A 20,901-nucleotide genomic window follows, 5' to 3' on the forward strand; every position below is an offset into this window, starting at 1 on the left:
GGACTGTCAGGCTCATATACGGCTGCGTAGTGCGGCTCGTCCACAAATCTGTTGTCGTTCCAAAGTATTCAACATTACTGAGCTCCTGTTCAATTCTCAGTCGGCATTCTCTGTACGTTGTTGGCAACGCAACTTTGCTAAAGTGCTTGCGGCTCAGCATTACATAGCGCGGATCAAGGGTTTTGATTAGGTCTCGAAAACCCTTCTTTTCCACAGTGTAAACTGGTGCCATGTCTTTGCAAATATGCATCGTAATTGCATGGGTTATTTCTTTCCATCGTTTTGAGCTTTTTTCATACGGCACGGCTTTGGTAAAAAAAAAAAGCCAAAGTGGTTTGAACCGGAGGTAAATTTTTTCTTTTTGGCTGACGGGCCGCTTGCTTGCATCTTTTGGCTTTGTTGTGGGTGTTTTTTTTTAAGGTGGTAAAACAGATTGCTTGTGCTACCGCTGCTAGTGAGTACATTAGCATGACACAGTTTGCAAATCACGTTTTTCTGCTCGTTATCAGATTGTGCAAACCCGAACCAAGTCCACACAACAGACGTTGCACCTCTTTTAATGACGCAGTTCCTCCTCCTGCTCAGGATTTTCTTTTGAGCCCTCCTCCTCTGTTCGTTTCTCCTTTTCCATGTTTCACAACCTCCCAGCGTATCCTTCAGTCTTGCATTCAGCGGTTTGACCGGTCTCAGCCTCACGCGTGCTGCACGTATGTTGGCCACGCCCACTTATTTACATTTCGCGGTATACACGGAATAAAAAAATCTTTACGGTACACATTTCATTCGCTGTAACGATATATACCATCATACCTCCCAGCCCTACTGTGCTGTATCAAAATACCTTTTTAACGATGTCTGACCACAAGATGGAAGTTCTGTGTGACACTTATCAACTTCAAGTTTTTACAATTACAAAATGCGATTTGTGAGAAAGCTAAAAAAAAAAAAAGAACTGGGTGTCATAGCGTTTATGGCCAATTGCAAATCAGATGAGAGGCTTAACCTCGAGCCTTGCTTCAAAGCATCCGAGGATGAACATATTTAATTTTTTGACGTTACGTCTTTGTACCCATATGTACAATAACGTCGATGGAGAGGATGAAATTGTCAGCAAAGTCTTAAACAACGTACCACAGAGATGGTTTGAAAACATTAAGTTCCTTTTGGATAAAATGTGTAACGCTAAACAAGTGTCTTCATGGACGGAATCTGCAGAAGAAAGAAACACAAAAGAAACCATAACATCATAAGAATACCCAAGATCGTGTAATTTTTTAACATGCCATAATCAAACACTACACAATTGATTAAATTTGCACATAGACCAACAGGATTCAAGGTCTTTTCATAAGTGTCTCTGATACTTATCAAAGCAGAAGCTGTAGTTGATAATGACGATGATGATAACGTTGATGAGGCTTGATAATGTCCAAAAGTTCACAGCTTAGTAACCATCAGGTTTGAGTCCAACCTCCAGACGATAAAAGTTCATCAAGCGTGTCCATCAAGTTCAGATACCGCTGTGAAACCACCCTTCATATGTCCTCAATGGCCACCTTAGCAGCACAAAGGACCAATATCCAAAGGTCCTTGGTGATAGGGCTTCAAATGTTAAAGCTTCTCAAACAGAACTCTTTACCACAAAAAAAGATGCAGACCATGCTTCTTCCAAACAATCTCTTCCTCTACTGCTGCACAATTAGAGATTTTATTCCCCCTAGAGCCCCTAGAGGAGGGTAGTATAACTACAACAACTCCAAATATATAGTGACAGAACTATGGGCTGTTACACTAGGGTCGTGGATCTGTTGTTGGAGGGTGTTGGATCCACCCTCGCTCATGATGTAGGATCTCGCAAAGATAATTATGCTATCCATGATCTTACTTTAACCAGGTTCTGTAGGTCCAATATTTTGTTTTCGGATAACCATGACGTGAATTTAACAGGCCATCTCCACCATTTGACGAGGCATAGTGCGTGACCACAGGATTTTTTAAAAAGTATTTTCTTTTTTAAATGTTTTATCCTGATTAACAATTTTTTGTAATTCTTTTTCGTAAAAACAACCTTCGCTAAGGTCACCATCATAGACACGTAATCTGTACACAGGCGGAGTGCGGGGTATACGATTGGCTGTAGGGAAAAACTCTTGTGTAATTCTGTTCGTTACCCTTAGAAAACATGTTTCTAACTTTAGACACTCTAACCACATCACCGATTTTGTACTTAGATGCACACATCTTTATGCACCACTCCATACAAATGATTAAACACTTTTGACTCAATTTCTTTATGAACATCCAACGGTCTCATTTTAATGTTTTTGTGATAGCTCGCATTATACCCATCTATAAGATCTTGTAAGATAATTGCCACATTTTATTTTTAAGAGTACGATTGTACCATTCAATCACAGACGCCTTAACATCACTAGCTGTGGCAAAATGATTTATGTTTGTTACGTCCGTATTGTCCTGGGAGGGTTGTTTTTTTTTTTTTCTCTCTCCTCTATCATCTCACAGGATCTGTGATTGGATAACACGACTGTCAATCTTCATCGATGCATTACACCTGTAGCCAATCGGATGTCGACTGTCTCTCGTATAAAGACCGGATGACACGTGAAATGGGAGGAGCGATTAGCTTTTGTTTGTTGCTCTGTCACGTTTGCTTTATTGGCTCCCAATTGATTCTGTTTGTTTAGTTACCGTGTGTTAAGTTGTTTCTCTTTTGCTTTTGTAAGAACTAGATTATTGAACTGCATTCGTGCCGTACGTGACTCGACTCGGTTTTTCTGAGTTGAATTCTGTCCTACCTCGACACATAGTGATGGGACCAGCTGAGCATGTCACGTGACGTACATCTTACATCACACAGGGTAACATTTGTTTAATCACACTAGTTAGAGCGGGTCCAACTTTGTATTTATATCTGTTAGTGGCGTTCTACGCTGAAGATGTTACCTTCTTTTCTTTGTTTAAATTAGCTTGGTTGTTGTTAGTTAGAGGGTTTTGTTTTATTACTTTTAGCACCGCTCTTGTCCCTCGCTTATGTTTGTTTATTCTGATTATTATTGTTTGTTTGGGAGTATTTTGTTACGGTGAAACTTCTTTCACTAAACAAAAATCGGAAACAATTTGCCTCTGTCTGCTTAATCACACACCACACTTCCAAAGCAAGAAGCAGCAGTAGCCGAACTATTTCTACCATCTTTTAAATTTCAAATGTTACCTCCCAAATATCCCTAGCTGCCGACCAAATAGGGCCGTAACATAATTGGGGGCTCGTTCTAAAAGGCAGTTGCTGGCTCTGATTGCTGAAGAGTGAGGTGTGTGTTTTTTCTTCTCTCAAATGTGGAGTTGAGCAATTTAGTACATTGTAGCACATCGTATTAAGGTTTGATGGCGTTTAACTTACAGAATTTCATTGATAATCCCTCATTTGAGGTGATAGATAAATGCAGGAAGGATGATCTGTTAATTATAGCGGACCACTTCCAATTACGATTTCAAAACAATTATTAAAAAGATTAAGGCGGATTTGATTGATCGCCTAATTGAATTGGGTGTTTTAAGCTTGTCAGATGCAGACAGAGGGGTGGTTGAGGAGCACGATGTGGCGGAATCAGGCGGAAGGGAAGGTGAGTTAGCCGCAACCGAGGCGGAGGCTAAAGTTGGGGCAACTCTTTCACCTTTTGAACCTTTTTCCCTAGGCACTCCTAAGTCGATAGGGGAGGCACGGTTGAAAGTGCGACTCGCACGACTCCGGGCAGAGGCTCAAGAAAGAGCACAAGCCCACCAAGCAGAGCTAGATCTGCGTCTACAAGTCCGCAAGCTTGAAATTGAAGCCGATCACGGAAGTTAAGCTCAGACAGTTGGATATTGAGGCGGCAAAAATTGCAGCAGGTTCCTCTGTACAGCGAAACTTCGGTAAGTGATAATTCGGCTAATTCGAGTTCAACCACTTTTGATGTGGGCAAGCACATAGCTTTAGTGCCGAATTTTCGTGAGTCGGAAGTGGACAGTTATTTTAATGCTTTTGAAAAGATCAGAATTTCCTGAATTGGCCAAAAGAAGTCTGGTCACTGTTATTGCAATGCAAATTGGCTGGTAAAGCTTTGGAGGTTTATTCAACCTTGTCTTTAGAAGACAGCCTTAAGTATGATGTAGTAAAACTAGCTGTACTTAAAGCTTACAAACTAGTTCCAGAGGCCTATAGGCAGCAATTTCGTTCTCAGAGAGGAAAACGCCAGCCAAACCTTTGTTGAATTTGCTCGAGACAAGTGTATTCTTTTTGATAGATGGTGCACTTCTAGTAAAGCAGAGGATTTTACTTCACTGAGGGAACTCGTGTTACTTGAAGATTTTTAAACAATGTCTTCCGGAAAGAATGGTTCTGTATTTAAACAAACAAAATGTGGCAAACGTGTCTCAGGCAGCTGTATTGGCAGACGAATTTGTGCTTACACACAGAAATGTTTTTAGTAGCTCATCAGTAGTTCTTGAGAAAAATTATGTAAAATCACCAGTGAAAGTTCAGCAGCCTAAATCAAGTTTAGAGAAACCCAAAGAAATGAGAGACTGTTTTTACTGTCATAAGAAAGGACATGTGATTGCAGAATGTTTGTCTTTAAAACGTAAACAGCAGTCCCAGACGAAAGAGGTTGCATTTGTGAATATTTTCAGTTTGCTCAAGATGATCGTTCTGGGTAGGAATAAAGTCGACAATGTATATGTTCCTTTTATTTTCAAAGGTTATGTGTCACTATCAGGAAATATGGAAGATCAAGTAGAAGTGCAGGTGTTAAGGGACACTGGCGCAGCTCAGTCGTTCATGTGCTGACGTTTTACCTTTTTCAGATAAGAATCGGTTGGATCTAGTAGGCTGGTCCAGAGCTTCAGCATGGACATTATGAAAGTCCCAGTTCATCGCATTTACCTGCAAACAGACTTGGTGTCTGGTTGGGTAGAGGTAGGAGTACGTCCAGTGTTACCAGTAAAAGGCGTATCCTTTATTTTAGGTAACGATTTGGCTGGAGAAAAGGTAGTGCCTTCACTTGAAGTAGTAGATTCTGTGTCAACAGAGACTAGCTCTGATGAATTGTCTCAGAGATACCCAAATGCTTTTACAGCTTGTGTGGTTACACGTGCACAAGCCAAGAGAACTAATGAGGTGTCTTTATCTGACTCTTTCTTATGTTTAGCTCAGGAGGCAGAAGAAAGGCCTAATGTTCAGTCTTATGTCAGTGACCAGGTGAGTAAGGTCGTAGTGAGCGACCCATTGAACTTAGCAGTGACTCGTGAGGCATTAATTGAGGCTCAGAAGAAAGACGTTTCACTTGTGAAGTGTTTTAAATTAGTGGAGAAACCAGAACTAGAGAATGTCTTGTTTATCATAAAAGATGGACTCCTAATGCGGCGTTGGCATAAAAGTAGCACTACCGATGATGAGTGGAATGTTGTGTATCAAGTGGTGGTTCCTCAGATATTCGCCAGCAGGTACTATCATTGGCACATGATCATGTACTGTCAGGGCACCTAGGAGTGACAAAAACATACAAAACTGCACAACGTCACGCTTCAAACCATACCAAAAGAAGTGTTGTAAAATACGGTTGTGAGACGTGTCATGTTTGCCAATATGCTGGGAAACCAAACCAGACGATTCCACCAGCACCTTTAATTCCAGTTCCTGTCATGGTCTTAGGTAAGGGACCCACACAGGCGACGCTTTTGAGAATGTGATTGAAGACTAAGTCCGGTAACCAGTTTTTATTGACTGTTATGTGTACAGCTACCAGATATCCAGAAGCCATTCCACTCCTTAGAATTACAGCTCGGGCAGTCGTAAAAAACTTAAACCAAGTTCTTTACAACTTTTGGTTTACCAAGAATCGTTCAGACCGACCAAGGAACTAACTTTCTATCTAAACTGTGCACTCAAGTTTTTAAATCACTCGATATTACTCATCGCGTAGCTAGTGCTTATCCAGAGAGTCAGGGGTCATTGGAGAGATTCCACCAAACACTAAAAGCAATGCTTAGAAAGTACTGTATTGAGACAGGGTCTGAGTGGGATGAAGGCGTTCCCTTGCTTTTATTTGCGATCCGCGATACAGTGCAGGAGTCTCTTTAAGTTCAGTCTGTCACAGCTGGTGTTTGGTCATGTCGTGAAAGGACCACTAAAAGTCTTGAAAGAAAGGATGTTAGGTATTGAGGACTCTAAAAAGATAAACGTGTTAGATTATGTGAGTAAATTCCATGATCGTCTTCAGCAGGCTTGTAAACTAGCTCGTGAATCATTGACCAAAGCTCAGGATAAGATGAAAAGATGGTATGATAAATCTGCAGTTAACAGATCTTTTGCAGTGGGTGACCGTGTGCTAGTTCTACTTCCTGTTCCTGGATCTTCCTTAACAGCACGCTTTTCAGGCCCTTATGAGATCTTGGAGAGGAGGGGAGAAACCGATTATGTATTGAATACACCAGACAGGAAACGTCAAAAACGGGTATGTCATATTAACATGTTAAAAATGTACCATAGCAGAGATGAGGGGAAGTTGGACAAAAAGGAAAAGGTTTCTGTTCATTCAGTAGGGTTGTGTGTGACACAAGCCCATCCCTGGAGCAGCAAACTGACTTTGAAGACCGGGAGACTGATGCTCCATTACTGTCTGCCCGACTAACTAATTCTGAAACCCTTGCAAATTTGTCAAGTTTCTTAGCACATCTTAATACAGATCAGAAAGAGGATGTTATTAAACTTCTTAGCAGGTTTTCTTCTATATTGGGTGATGTACCCACACTTACCAATGTTTTGCAGCATGACATTGATATAGGTGATGCTCAGCCGATTAGACAGCACCCTTATAAAGTTAACTTGGTTAAAAGAACTATAATGAAAAAAAGAGGTTCAGTATCTGTAGGAGAAAGGTTTGGCCAGTCCTAGTATTAGTTCATGGAGTTCACCATGTCTCTTACTACAGAAGTCCGATGGTTCAGCACGCGTTTTTGTACTGACTATAGGCGTGTTAATGCTGTAACAGTTCCTGACTGTTTTCCCATGCCTAGGTTGGAGGACTGCGTGGACAGTGTGGGCTCTGCCAGATTTGTGAGCAAGTTGGATTTACTCAAAGGGTACTAGCAAGTCCCATTAACTTCTAGAGCATCTGAAATTTCCGCCTTTGTAACGCCAGACAGTTTCCTACAGTACAAGGTTATGGTGTTTGGCTTGCGAAACGCCGCAGCCACCTTTCAGAGGTTGGTAAATTTGGTTCTTACTGATGTTCCAAATTGTAACGCTTACCTTGATGATCTCGTAATTTACTCCCAGAGCTGGGTTGAGCACGTAACACTTCTAGAAACTTCAGAAAGCTTCATTAACATTGAATTTAGCCAAATGTGAAATCGGTAAGGCTACAGTGACCTATCTAGGTAAACAGGTAGGGTATGGACAAGTACGCCCTGTAATGGCTAAGATCTCAGCTATAAATGATTTTCCTGTGCCTAAGACTCGACGTGAGCTGCGTAGATTTTTAGGTATGGCCGGTTATTACCGATGCTTTTGCCGAAACTTTTCTACAGTTGCTACACCTTTAACTACCTTAGTCCTGTTGAACCATTTGTTTGGTCACTTGAATGCCAAACTGCGTTTGAGAATATTAAGGTGTTGTTGTGTAGTGAGCCTGTCCTGGCGGCTCCCGATTTCTCGTCACCATTCAAATTGGAGGTTGACGCAAGTGACGCCGGAGCGGTGCTGTTCTCTCCAGGAGGATAAAGATGGAATCGATCACCCGATTTGTTACTTCTCAAGAAGTTTAGTAGAAGTCAACGTAATTATTCAACAATCGAAGGAAGCTTTGGCTTTGTTGTTGACAGTTCAACATTTTGAAGTTGGTTCTTCTACTCGTCCTGTGATTGTTTACACTGACCACAACCCGTTAACCTTTATTACCCGTATGCGTAACCAAAATCAAAGATTGTAGCTCTGAAAAATAAGAAACCATCTCATCAATCTCGAGATTCGGCACAAGAAGGGTACAGATAATGTTGTGGCAGATGCTCTGTCATGCGTTTAAAGATTGCTTTCTACCTTGGTTCTATCAAACATTGTGTTTGCTTTTTAAGGATGAGGGTGTTATGTCCGTATTGTCCTGGGAGGGTTGTTTTTTTTTTTTTTTTCTCTCCTCTATCATCTCACAGGATCTGTGATTGGATAACACGACTGTCAATCTTCATCGATGCATTACACCTGTAGCCAATCGGATGTCGACTGTCTCGTATAAAGACCCGGATGACACGTGAAATGGGAGGAGCGATTAGCTTTTTGTTTGTTGCTCTGTCACGTTTGCTTTATTGGCTCCCAATTGATTCTGTTTGTTTAGTTACCGTGTGTTAAGTTGTTTCTCTTTGCTTTTGTAAGAACTAGATTATTGAACTGCATTCGTGCCGTGACTCGACTCTCGGTTTTTCTGAGTTGAATTCCGTCCTACCTCGACACATAGTGATGGGACCAGCTGAGCATGTCACGTGACGTACATCTTACATCACACAGGGTAACATTTGTTTAATCACACTAGTTAGAGCGGGTGCAACTTTGTATTTATATCTGTTAGTGGCGTTCTACGCTGAAGCTGTTACTTTCTTTTCTTTGTTTAAATTAGCTTGATTGTTGTTAGTTAGAGGGTTTTGTTTTATTACTTTTCTTTTAGCACCGCTCTTGTCCCTCGCTTATGTTTGTTTATTCTGATTATTGTTTGGGAGTATTTTGTTACGGTGAAACTTCTTTCACTAAACAAAAATCGGAAACAATTTGCCTCTGTCTGCTTAATCACACACCACACTTCCAAAGCAAGAAGCAGCAGTAGCCGAATTATTTCTACCATCTTTTAAATTTCAAATGTTACCTCCCAAATATCCCTAGCTGCCGAGCAAATAGGGAGGGAAATGTTTGTTAAATTCAATGCCTATCAGTCTGTAAATTTTGCAGTATGTGTGCTATACACTTTGAGTATAGATTAAAATGCTTTTGCAACCTCCTGTCGGGACTTGTTCTTCAACGGTCGCGTCCAAGTGTACTTCTGTACAAATCTATACATGTCAGTAAAAATTTGATAGTCGTTTTCTTTCGAATAAGCAGACCACCAGATCTGCCTGAAATTGAAATCTTTCCCGTACACCACGACTCTACAAGAGAAACATTTGACTGCTGTGGTCCTGTGTAATGTATTAGCATCCTAACTTGCTAACCATTCCGTCTGTCACATCTCTGGACTCTTTTGTTATTGTTTTTGTCTCGTGCCGCGTGCTCTCTGTGCCCTACCTGCAAGAGGCCCAACATCTAAGAAATGCTGTTGAATGACTGTGACCAATAGATGGACAGATGAATGTACCTCAAAGTAAAAAAGGTAGTTTATATGCAATAAACAATTAAAGCACTCTTGAAACAAGCATCCTTAGACCTTCAACAGACACCACATCATTTCAAATGAACTTTAAACATGTCTGTTGAAACACTGGTTAACAGCTACATGCTTTCTACTAAAATGCACCTTCTTTGCTTATACAGATATACTAAAAACGTGTTAATGATTTAGAATGTATACATATTTGCTAAGTATCCTATATTCATGTCTGTGGAGGAACCCTCAAAATAAAGTGTTAGCATATATTTACATTACTCTAATGAAAGCTGGTTGATATGTAGCTGCAGAGTCACTTAACTGCCGTCTAAAGGGTACCAGTGCAATAATAATTTATCACTGGTATTATTAAAAAAAAAAAGTTTAAATCAAATCATCTGATCTGATATTTCATCTTATGGCTGAGAAACAAACTGTTATAAAATATACTGTTAAAGCTATAAGCAGAAATAAGTAAATATAACAAAACTTTTCTTAAGAATATTAATGGGATGAATTTTTTTTTTATAATGCATTATGCATCTATTATAATAATGCCTTAAGAATACTCTAATGTATTATAAATACAGACTTCATAGAAAGTGTTACAATATTTCCATCTATGTAGATGATAATTTATCTGCTGACAGAGCACTGTTTGTATAAATGCCTTCCACCGAACTAATTTTTCCACAGAATTGGATGCTCATTCATAAAACAAAGGTTTTATAGTCAATTGTATTCAGGGCATATTGAGCAACCGTACTGGAACATGCCTGAGCATCGACCTGGTGTAAAGGTTTAGTACAGTATTATTATATTGCATTAACAGTAGAAAGAGGTAAATGAAAAGATTTCCTTTTCAACAAACTCATGTAAAGTTATGACTTTATGGATTTGCATGACTCTCAACAGCAAGCTTAAACTATATATCAATTACTAATGTAACATTGTTTCTTTCCACCAGGTCCTTAAGGTCAGCTAGTTGAATAACACGCCAAGGCTGAAAAAAAAACAATGGTTTCATAAACATGACAACTTATTCTAATCATAACCCTACCAGTCTACTAATACTCTACTAACACTCTAAGCTAGTTCATGTGTGAGATTAACATCTAGTCAACATTTTATTATTTGTACCTTTAGACTAAGTCAAACCTGTTTTACACACCCCACTCAAACACAGAATCAGGAAACCAGGAATACAGAGAGAGACACTTTAGTTTCTCTTTCACAAAGTAAAATGGCAGAAGCTAGAATATCTCAGGATGAATTCATGTGTCTAGTTTGCCTGGATCTCCTGAGCGATCCAGTGACCACTTCCTCTGGACACAGTTACTGTATGAACTGTATTGCAGACTTCTGGAATCAAGAGGATCAGAAGAGAGTCTACAGCTGTCCTCAGTGCAGACAGACCTTCAGTTCAAGACCCGCTTTAGCTAAAAAACACCATGCTAGCTGAAGTGGTGGAAAAACTGAAGAAGACCAAGCTTACTGCTGACCGTTATGCTGAAGCTGGCGATGTGGAGTGTGACGTCTGTACTGGAAGAAAATACAAAGCCGTCGAGTCCTGTCTGTTGTGTCTGAAGAAACGCTGATGTTGTTCAAGGTGAGTTTGACAGTAAGAGTTCAAAGGAAAGAGACACAGTTTGACTGAGGCGACTGGGCGATTGCAGGAGATGATCTGTCAAAACATGACAAGCTCCTTGAGGTTTTCTGTCGCACTGACCAGAAATGTATTTGTTTGAGGTGTATGATGGATGAACATAGAAGCCATTGTAACAAAGATTATTCGCAAAATGTCACAAAAAATGAGGAGGGATCTGTCACCACCAATCTTATTATATTTACATTTCCAAAAGACATACAGTTTGAAACTGCACAACAATCATGACCATATCTCAGAGCAGCAGTCACATTTGAAAAAGAAAAACATTTGAATGTCCACACAACAATAAAGCTCAGTGTTACTGCACATGTCCTCAGTTCATCAATGCATAGATGTTAAAAGGATGAATCCAAGTCCATCCAGTAAACTTTATCCAAAGGGAATAGCAATCCTCAAAAAGTACTCTGATGAAAATCCCAATATTGAAGAGAGGGATCCATGACCAGGTAGATGATCCCATAATCAGACAGACACAAAACCCTCTAAACAAAACAAACAAGCAAACAAAACACACTTCTTCCTAACAAACCTCTTAAAACAAGAAAGAAAACTTCCAAGAAAGAAAGAAAATTAACTCACATTGAGATGTAGAACAAAATATTCCTCAACAAGGGTTTCCAAATAAAAGCATAGAGCAAACACTCTCAGCTTCCATGTGCTCCTCATTCAAACTTCCCTCTTCCTCTTATTCTCTGGCCTAGAGAACCTTTCACAGTAATAGCTCCCAGCGCCCTCTAATGGCAGGGAGTAAAATAACACCTTTCATTCAACACAGAAAGCAAGTAACAGTTTTCTACACACCCCTTTCAGAAGAAGGCCTAACCTGGCCATAGAAACGTTTCAGTTTTTCTACATGGTAAGTTGCAACTTGTTTGGGATCAGTTAACAACTCAACTCTATAATTCACATTATTGAGTTGCTTTACAATTCTAGCAGGCCCTTGCCACTTGGGTGCCAACTTAGCCATAAATGAGTCCCCTGCACGAGACAACGGGTGAGCACGTACCCAGACAAGTTCCCTTCTTGGAAAGTTTCTTGCCGCCTTTTCCAATTGTAATATTTTTGTTGTCTACTTTGGGCTCTTGTGACGTTCTCTTTCACTCTCTAGAAGAGCTTGCTGCCGTTCAATCATTCCATAGGCAGATTGGTCAGGATCAGGTGCACAATTCTGGAATTGTTCAAGGGGCCCCTTCAGCTTCCCAGTGCAATTTCCGCAGGGGTATAGTGTGTACTCTCCTGCCAAGATGAGTTAATTGCAAATCTGAATTCATGGATCCACTGGTCCCAGTTCCGATGACTGTCCTTGACATATGAGGCTATCATGATCTTGAGAGTTCTATTCACCCTTTCAGTTAGATTAGTCTGCGGATGGTAAGTAGTGGTGAGTTTTTGAATAGCACCCCATTGCCGGCAAGTGGCATTTAGAAGTTGCGAGGTAAACTGCAGCCCTCGGTCTGACACCAAATAAGTAGGTACCCCCATCGAGTGAAGATCTCTTTGATGAGGATGTTAGTTATCAGAGGTGTTTTAGCTGATCGAGAGGGAATACCTCAACCCATTTGCTACAGTAATCCACAGTCACAAGCAAATACTCATTTAATCTCATGCTCCTCGGAAATGGTCCCATAAGATCCACACCAATCATATATCCAGGTTCCTTCACAGGAGTAGACTGAAGTGTTCTTAGAAAGTTTGGATATACGTGGTTTGTATTGCTGACAAACTTGGCACTGTTTGCAGTGATCCCATACATCTCGTTGAATCTCTGGCCAATACACTACATTGAGAAGCCGACGCAGTGTCTTCATGCGTCCTAGATGCCCACTCAAAGGATTATCATGAGCAAACTGAAGAAATTGTGGCGAAGATCCTTAGGGACGATCACCTGCAAAGTATGACCCTTCTGGCCATCAGGAACACATCTGAACAGAAAGGTATTCTGCACAACATAATGAATACGCTGGGGGTCGAAGGGGTCTAGCTTCGCTTCATCCCATAAAGGTTGCAAAGACGGATCACTTTTCTGACTTCGACCAAGTTCTTCCCAGTTGATCGGCAAATCTCCACTTTCATCCTTTGCATTACATACTGCTACACTTCCAAATGGCACTTCTTCAGGCATTACACGAGACAGTGAATCAGGTACAACATTACACCTCCCTTTACGGTATTTCACTGTAAATTCAAACCCCTGTAGTCGTATGGCCCACCTAGTGAGTCTGGATGTCGGGCAAGGATGGTTAAATACCCAAGTGAGAGCAGCGTGATCTCCCTTCTAAGTATTGTCGCCACTTCTCAACTGCCCAGACCACGGCAAGGCACTTCTTCTCTGAGACAGCATATGATTTTTCTGCTCCTTGTAGCAATCTGGAGGCATAGGCAATAACGTGTTCTCCCTTCTCTGATTCTTGAGTCAGTACTGCACCAAGTCCAATATCGCTTGCATCTGTCTGTACTTTGAACGACTTATTTGTATCTGGTGGCATTAATACAGGGGCCTTTTGCAGGGCATCCTTCAAGTCTTCCAGGGAATGCTGGCATGCTTTGGACTAATTCCATGGTACATCCTTTTTCTTAAGTGCATGAAGAGGAGCAGCACGTTCTGAAAAGTGTGGGATAAAGCGATGATACCATCCTGCAAGTCCCAGAAATCGCTCCACTTCCTTCACATTTCTGGGCATAGGAAAGTTCTTAACAGCATCCACTTTGGAATCTTCTGTCTTAATTCCTTCCTCCGAAATGACATGTCCCAGGAAAGTCAATGATTTCCTCACAAATTTGCACTTCTTAAGATTAAGTGTCAAGCCAGCGGATTCCAGTGCAGCAAAAACCTTATTCAAATCTTGGAAGTGTTGCTGAATTCCTCTGGAGTATACCACAATGTCGTCTATGTACACAAAACAACAGTTGCCTATAATATCTTGCAGAACTTTGTTAGTCTACCGTTCGGCTTGAAAAATGCAGGTGCAACATTCCAGAGGCTGATGAACAAACTCATACTGGTTGTATTTGGTAACAAAAGCAGTCTTTTGGATACTGCTCTCATCCATTGCCATTTGCCAATATCCACTCCTAAGATCCAGGGTACTGAAGACTGTAGCTCCATAGACAGACTCTAAGATATCTTGTATCTGAGGCATGGGAAAGCCATTCAGTGGGGTTTTAGCATTCAGTGCTCGATAATCGACACAGAAACGCATACCTCCATCTTTCTTTGATACTAGCACTACTGGAGCTGCCCACGGAGATGTAGATGGCCTAATTATACCCTTACTCAGCATTGCTCTGACTTCCTCATCAATAAAGTTTTGCTTGTTGACAGGGACAGAATAAGCTCTTCTACGCACTGGAATGGAATCACTTATTATAATCTGATGCTTAATCACTGAGGTTTGACCCAATACATCGGTGCAAACAGTTGGCCAATTCAACAGCAATTCTTCTAAATGATACTTCTCCGTCTGGGAGACATCAGCAAGACCCACCAAATCCTTTACTACGGTTATGGTATTGCTGGGCGCTTGCATTAACGGCAGTGCACAATGTACTTTAACTGAAGGTGGTTGGTCATAGCAAGAGAAAGGATGTAATATCTCCTTTTGTCCAGGCAAAGAATAGGTGGAGGTGTCAAAATCCAGCTTCACTCTGCTTATCACAAGGAACTCAAGGCCTAAGATGAGCTGAAAGCGCCAAGTCTTCATCCCTCATAACAAATAGACGCAAAGGGTTTGTGCACTCTTGCAAAGTACAGTCCCATATCACTTCACCTAAAGCCCTCTGGATATGGCCATTCGCAAGTGCAAACGTCTGTCCTCGACTGGACTGCCATGACTCTGCTCCGTCCTTCCATTTCCTCCACAATGACTCCTGAATCAATGAGTATAAACTGCCTGTGTCCACATTGGCTTCACAAGATTGATTACACAGAATTATATTCAAAGTCAGGAGCTTTACATTCCCTCTGGTTACTAACGCCATGCTGTGGCCTCCAGGCTTACCTCTGCAGGACTTATCCTGGACCATCTTTTTGAAGTTTTTCTCTGCTTGACGTTGCTTCCAGAAGGCCCTTTCCTCAGCAATATCTCGTTCCACCAATGCCCCTGTGCACACCAGGTCATCAAACGTATTTACTGTTCCTCTCAAGATACTTGCAAGTCTGGGATTACAGTTTCTCAAGGTAGCCTGCAAAATCTCCTCCTCTGTCATTGCCGGTTTAAGTCTGAGACACAAGGCTCGATACTGATAAGCAAATGTTCAAAGATCTTCATCGATTCCTTGTTTTCTCTCCCTTATCCTCCTTTCCACTTCCACCTCATGATCATCAGGCAGAAATGATCGCAAAAAGGCAGACTTGAATTGACTCCATGTTTTAACGTTTTTTAGCTACCCACCAATCCTTGGCAGTATGTGTCAGTACTGATGGCAGTGTTGCTAATATCTCGGCATCACTCATGGGTCAGACGCTAAGTACTCTGCACATTTTTCCAGATATGCTATTGGGTCTTCATCTACCATGCTCCCAAACATTTTGTAAGGCAGCTGGGTTAACATTGATGTAGATGGCACATGTCTTGCAACTGATTTCCTAAGGATTTCTTCAGGTGACTGAGTTCATTCTTAATAAAATCAATTAGTTTTTCCTCCATCTTATTCAAGCTTTGGCTGGTGGATGACTGAGAGGTCATTAGGTTTAATAAATCTGGCATCTGCCCCTCTATAACAATCAAACGGCGGTCATACTGTTGTAGATGACTCTGAATATGTCTTTCCATTGCTTGCACGCTCCACGCTATCTTGCTCCATCTTATCCATTCTGAGCCCCAATTGACTAACCTTTGTTGAAATAGCAAGACTGATCAAACTCTCTTCATCCTCTTCCAGCGGTGGTGGAGGCGGCAGACAACTAAAGTCATTATCCTCTTCTGGAACAGCTATTCCTTCTTCAGACTCTAGATACAAGCTGCTGAAGGAACGTATCAGATCTTGAACTGGTTCACGTCGGGTGGTAAAAGGTTCAGTAGCATAGTCTGGATCCATCTGGGACAGGCTCATGTTGTCTCATGCAAGGTCCTCTGCAAGTACTCAAACCAAAAAAAAATTAGACAATTATCAGTACCAATGTGACCACAAATTATTACTTTGCAAATAAACCAAAAAGTTATAGTTTAAGCTCAAAAGTAGATGATTTTAAAGTATACAGAGAAATAAAACATAATTCAGTTCAAGAAAATGACTATGGTGGAGATTCGGTCCCTGTTCGGGCGCCAAATTATGTATAAAGATTATTCGCAAAATGTCACAAAAAATGAGGAGGATCTGTCACCACCAATCTTATTATATTTACATTTCCAAAAGACATACAGTTTGAAACCGCACAACAATCATGACCATATCTCAGAGCAGCAGTCACATTTGAAAGAAAAACATTTGAATGTCCACACAACAATAAAGCTCAGTGTTACTGCACATGTCCTCAGTTCATCAATGCATAGATGTTAAAAGGATGAATCCAAGTCCATCCAGTAAACTTTATCCAAAGGGAATAGCAATCCTCAAAAAGTACTCTGATGAAAATCCCAATATTGAAGAGAGGATCCATGACCAGGGTAGATGATCCCATAATCAGACAGACACAAAACCCTCTAAACAAAACAAACAAGCAAACAAAACACACTTCTTCCTAACAAACCTCTTAAAACAAGAAAGAAAACTTCCAAGAAAGAAAGAAAATTAACTCACATTGAGATGTAGAACAAAATATTCCTCAACAAGGGTTTCCAAATAAAAGCATAGAGAGAACAAACACTCTCAGCTTCCATGTGCTCCTCATTCAAACTTCCTCTTCCTCTTATTCTCTGGCCTAGAGAACCTTTTCACAGTAATAGCTCCCAGTGCCCTCTAATGGCAGAGAGTAAAATAACACCTTTCATTCAACACAGAAAGCAAGTAACAGTTTTCTAGATCTGTTACACCATGATACGGAATCGGCTGCAGAACAGAGAACAGAAAAACAGGTATGCATTTAAAGCAGTAGTCCACCCATTAATGATTTTTCTTACATAAGCAAGATTTGAGGAAAAGAATTTTCCATCACAATAATGAGTTGGCAGATATTAATCAGACAGTGTAATATTATTCAATGAGAGTTAGGTTGATGTATTGACTAATAAACAAAAGCACATGTAAGAAGTAACTTTGTGCCTACAAGTCAACTAAGTGTATGTACGTACAACACTGAAATTAATTTTGTCAAATGTATATTTAAGAAAAACTTAATTAGGCATTTTTAAAGTTTATTTTTGTACTTAAATGTATTAAGAGATAATGTCATTAAAGTACACATTAAGTGTGCTCAGTGTCAATATAATTAACCACACTTTTTTTTCCACAAGTTTCAATAAGCCGTATCTATTTTTAATTGTTGGCAGAAACTAGGGGCGGGCATTTTCCAGAAATATTGCGCTGGAATATTTGTAAAAAAAAAAAAAAAAAAAAAAACTTTTTAAGTATCAAGGTTTTGTCATGATTTTTGAGCAGACTATGATTTGCCACTACACAGTGTTCTACTACCATGTTTCATTATAAAATCACAAACTTTTATTTTGGCTGGAAACGTAAACCAGAAAAAAAAAAAAAAAAAAAAAAAAGAAGAATTCAAGCAAAGAAAAACAAAAAAACAAGCAGACTGCGCTAATTACAGCACAGAACCTACACAGAGGTGTCGTGCGGATCCTTCAGCAAGCTTTTATTAAAAAGATCAAAAACACAAGCAGGGTCGAAAGAAGCAAACAGCTATGAGACAGGCAAAAAACAAGAATAATCCAGGGAACAAGTGAGGGTTTGTCAAAGGCAAACATAATCCAACGGGTAAATCCAGAGAGATAAATCAAGGTACACGAGCAATGATCAAAACAGGGGTCCAACAGTCCAAAGGAAAAATGAGAGAAATCCAAAAATACTAGACTCTGTACTATAGCTAGAAGTGTGATAAACATTTTGTCTGATTGGAAGCAGCTGCATGCCTAGGTGAGCGAGTGATTAAAGGAATCAGGTGTGTGTGTGTGTGTGTTGTCAGTGCAATGGGTGATGAGAATTAAAGTCTGGAGTGGAATATTATCAAGAGTCCGCAAAGAGATGACATCTGGTGGTGAGTAAGTGGAAGTTTGTGAACAAAATCATGACACATACACTAGAGTCCATATACATATACACTATATTGCCTGAAGCATGCAGACTGACTGTTTTACAAACATTTGTGGAAGAATGGGTTGGTCTCAGGAGCTCAGTGAACTCATCCTTGACCCCAAAGAGTTTCACCAGTCTATCACCTGCATTGTCCCGGAGTTCTCCTCAGGCCCGAAACCCGCCCTAGTCAACCAGGTACAGCAACCTATTGCCAGTGTCTCGAGTTGATTTGCTCGTGAACCCGGTATACCTCCTCGCCGCCGATTAGCATGGGCTGGGGGGTCTGGGATTCATTGTCTTCCTCATGCTCTCCTCTCGGCCCACCAGCGCGTTTGAGTAATGAGACATGGATGTAGGAGGAAAGTCGGAAAGAGACAGAAGTAATATGTTTTAGAATTTTTAAGGGGCCGACATACCTGGGACTGCGCTTGCATCATATCTTGGTTAGATAGCCACACCCACTGGCCCGGGGTGTACACAGGGTTGGGCTGGCGATTATGATTGGTCTGGTGCCCTTGCCGACAAATGACATTGCATTGCAGGTGAGTGTGAGCACATCTCCATACCTCCTTGCATGGTTGGAGCCAATCCGTAACTGAGTGTAGATCGGTTGGCTCTCCCGAACAAAGAAACAAAGGGGGTTAAAATCCTAGTATGCAACTAAATGGCGTAAGGCCGGTAGCATGTTTAAACAGTGAGTTCTGTGCATATTCGGCCCAGAAAAGGTAACTACTCCAGTCACAGAGCTTTTGATGGCAGTAGGAACAGAGAAAACTGCTTCGAATGTATGAGCGGACAGAAGACTAAAAGCATAATAACAAATGCAGTCACGGTGCAGCACAAAAGTATTAGGACAGCAGAGATAGGGGGTCAGCTTGTCGATTTGTGGTAACAGAGTGTTTATACAATGCATCCTAGAAAACATTTATTTTCAAGTGTCAGGAGGTTCTGCGAGATTTCTCGTTAAATGCCAACAGATTTTTACAGTTCGCTTACACTTACATACAATTAATCATAGTAATAGTAAGCGTGTTTGGCGTGCTGTCAGGGAGAGGGAAGCCCTTGATTAAAAGTCTGAGCATTGGTTATTTGAGGTGAGGCGATGCCGTGAATGAGTTTATGGAAAAATTTAATTCCACTTAGGTAGCCCTTAATAACACCTCAAAAAAAACATGCAAGACGGTTCTAAGAAAGGAGATGAAAGAAGTGATAGACAGCAAGGAAAAGTCAGGGAGTTGGAGGTTATACCTTGCCTGGAAAGATATAAAGTATTTCCAAGCGGTCATGTAAGATTGCAGGGTTCTGTGTGAAACTGCTTGTCGAGGGAGGCTTCGAGGAGGGACCTTAAAAGGATGGTTCACTGGAATATTAGTTGTGAATAGAGAGAAACTGGGGTTGGATAGGGTTCCGCTTCTGGCTCCAGCATCCTGAATTTCTGCAAGGATCTGGTGCTCTTGATCGCTGGTGTGGGTTGATCTGGTCTAATGAACGGCGGTACGTGGCTAGGCTGATGGCTTATGGAGGAAGCCGTTGGTGCTGCTGCATGGGTTGCCTGCTGGAAATTGGAGGGGAGCTGCTGGTGTTTGGTCCTGGGCTTTTCTGAGGCTAGCAGAGGGCCTTCTGCCACTGAGTGGTGGGCGGAGGCTTAATACAGGTGCAGAGTCTGACTTCTCTGTCTACCTCTTGAGAATTACAGCTTCTTCGCTCCTCCTCCCAAATTTGTTTATAGCTAAACATCATGTGGTGTGCTGTCTTGTCACATAGCTGCACACCACAGACTATAGTGGAAGACTGGTAAAATATAGGATTTTTGGTCCTTTTTGTGGTCTCTCACATTTTGAAAATCTTATAGGAAAAATCTTTTAGTGTACACCCAGCCTATAACATTCAGCACTTGCATAGATAACCACTAAGTTTTACTAATGGGACCTTGCTGTAACAATTATGACATTTACTGTTTTTTTTTTTTTTTTTTTTAGAAAACATTGAAAGAGACAAAGAGAAAGTTCCAGCAGAGAATCCAGCAGAGAGAGAAAGATCTTCAGCAACTGCGAGAAGCTGTGGAGTCGAATAAGGCGAGTCTAGAGAAGATGACATTTGTCTCCGTTTGGATTCTCCTCTTTCAGTCCACCAGAAACTTACTGTGATTGTGTGTCTAATAGCGCTCTGCTCAAATAGCAATGCAGGAAAGTGAGAGGGTCTTCACGGAGATCGTCCAGTTTATTGAGAAAAGACGGTCTGATGTCATGCAGATGATCAGAGATCAGGAAGAGGCTGCAGTAAGTCGAGCTGAAGGACGACTGGGGCGACTGAGGCAGGAGATCAATGATCTGAGGAGAAGAGACGCTGAGCTGGAGCACCTTTTAAACACACAGGATCACATCCATTTCCTGCAGGTAACAAAAGATCAATAAAAATAGTGGACTTGATCCGTTATCCAGATCCTGCTGTGACAAGAGAATCTGACAAACATTGCATGAGAAAAGAATGAGGTGATGTCAAGAATTCTGTTGTGTATTTACATAAGCCACGCTCTTGTTTGATATTTTTAAAGATTTCTTTTGGAGGATACACATTTATTTTATGAGGATGTACAATTATTTTGCTGCCATTTGTACCACTTCAGCCTCTGCAGGAAAATGCATT

The 20,901-nt window shown here is 40.9% G+C and overlaps 1 pseudogene; it reads left to right on the forward strand.

Moving 5' to 3' along the window:
- Positions 1–1,778: 1,778 nt before the first annotated feature.
- On the forward strand, positions 1,779–20,690 carry LOC122331465 (annotated as a pseudogene).
- The last annotated feature ends 211 nt before the right edge of the window (positions 20,691–20,901 follow it).

Source organism: Puntigrus tetrazona, unplaced genomic scaffold (genome assembly GCF_018831695.1).
Source record: "Puntigrus tetrazona isolate hp1 unplaced genomic scaffold, ASM1883169v1 S000000001, whole genome shotgun sequence".
NCBI lineage: Eukaryota > Metazoa > Chordata > Actinopteri > Cypriniformes > Cyprinidae > Puntigrus > Puntigrus tetrazona.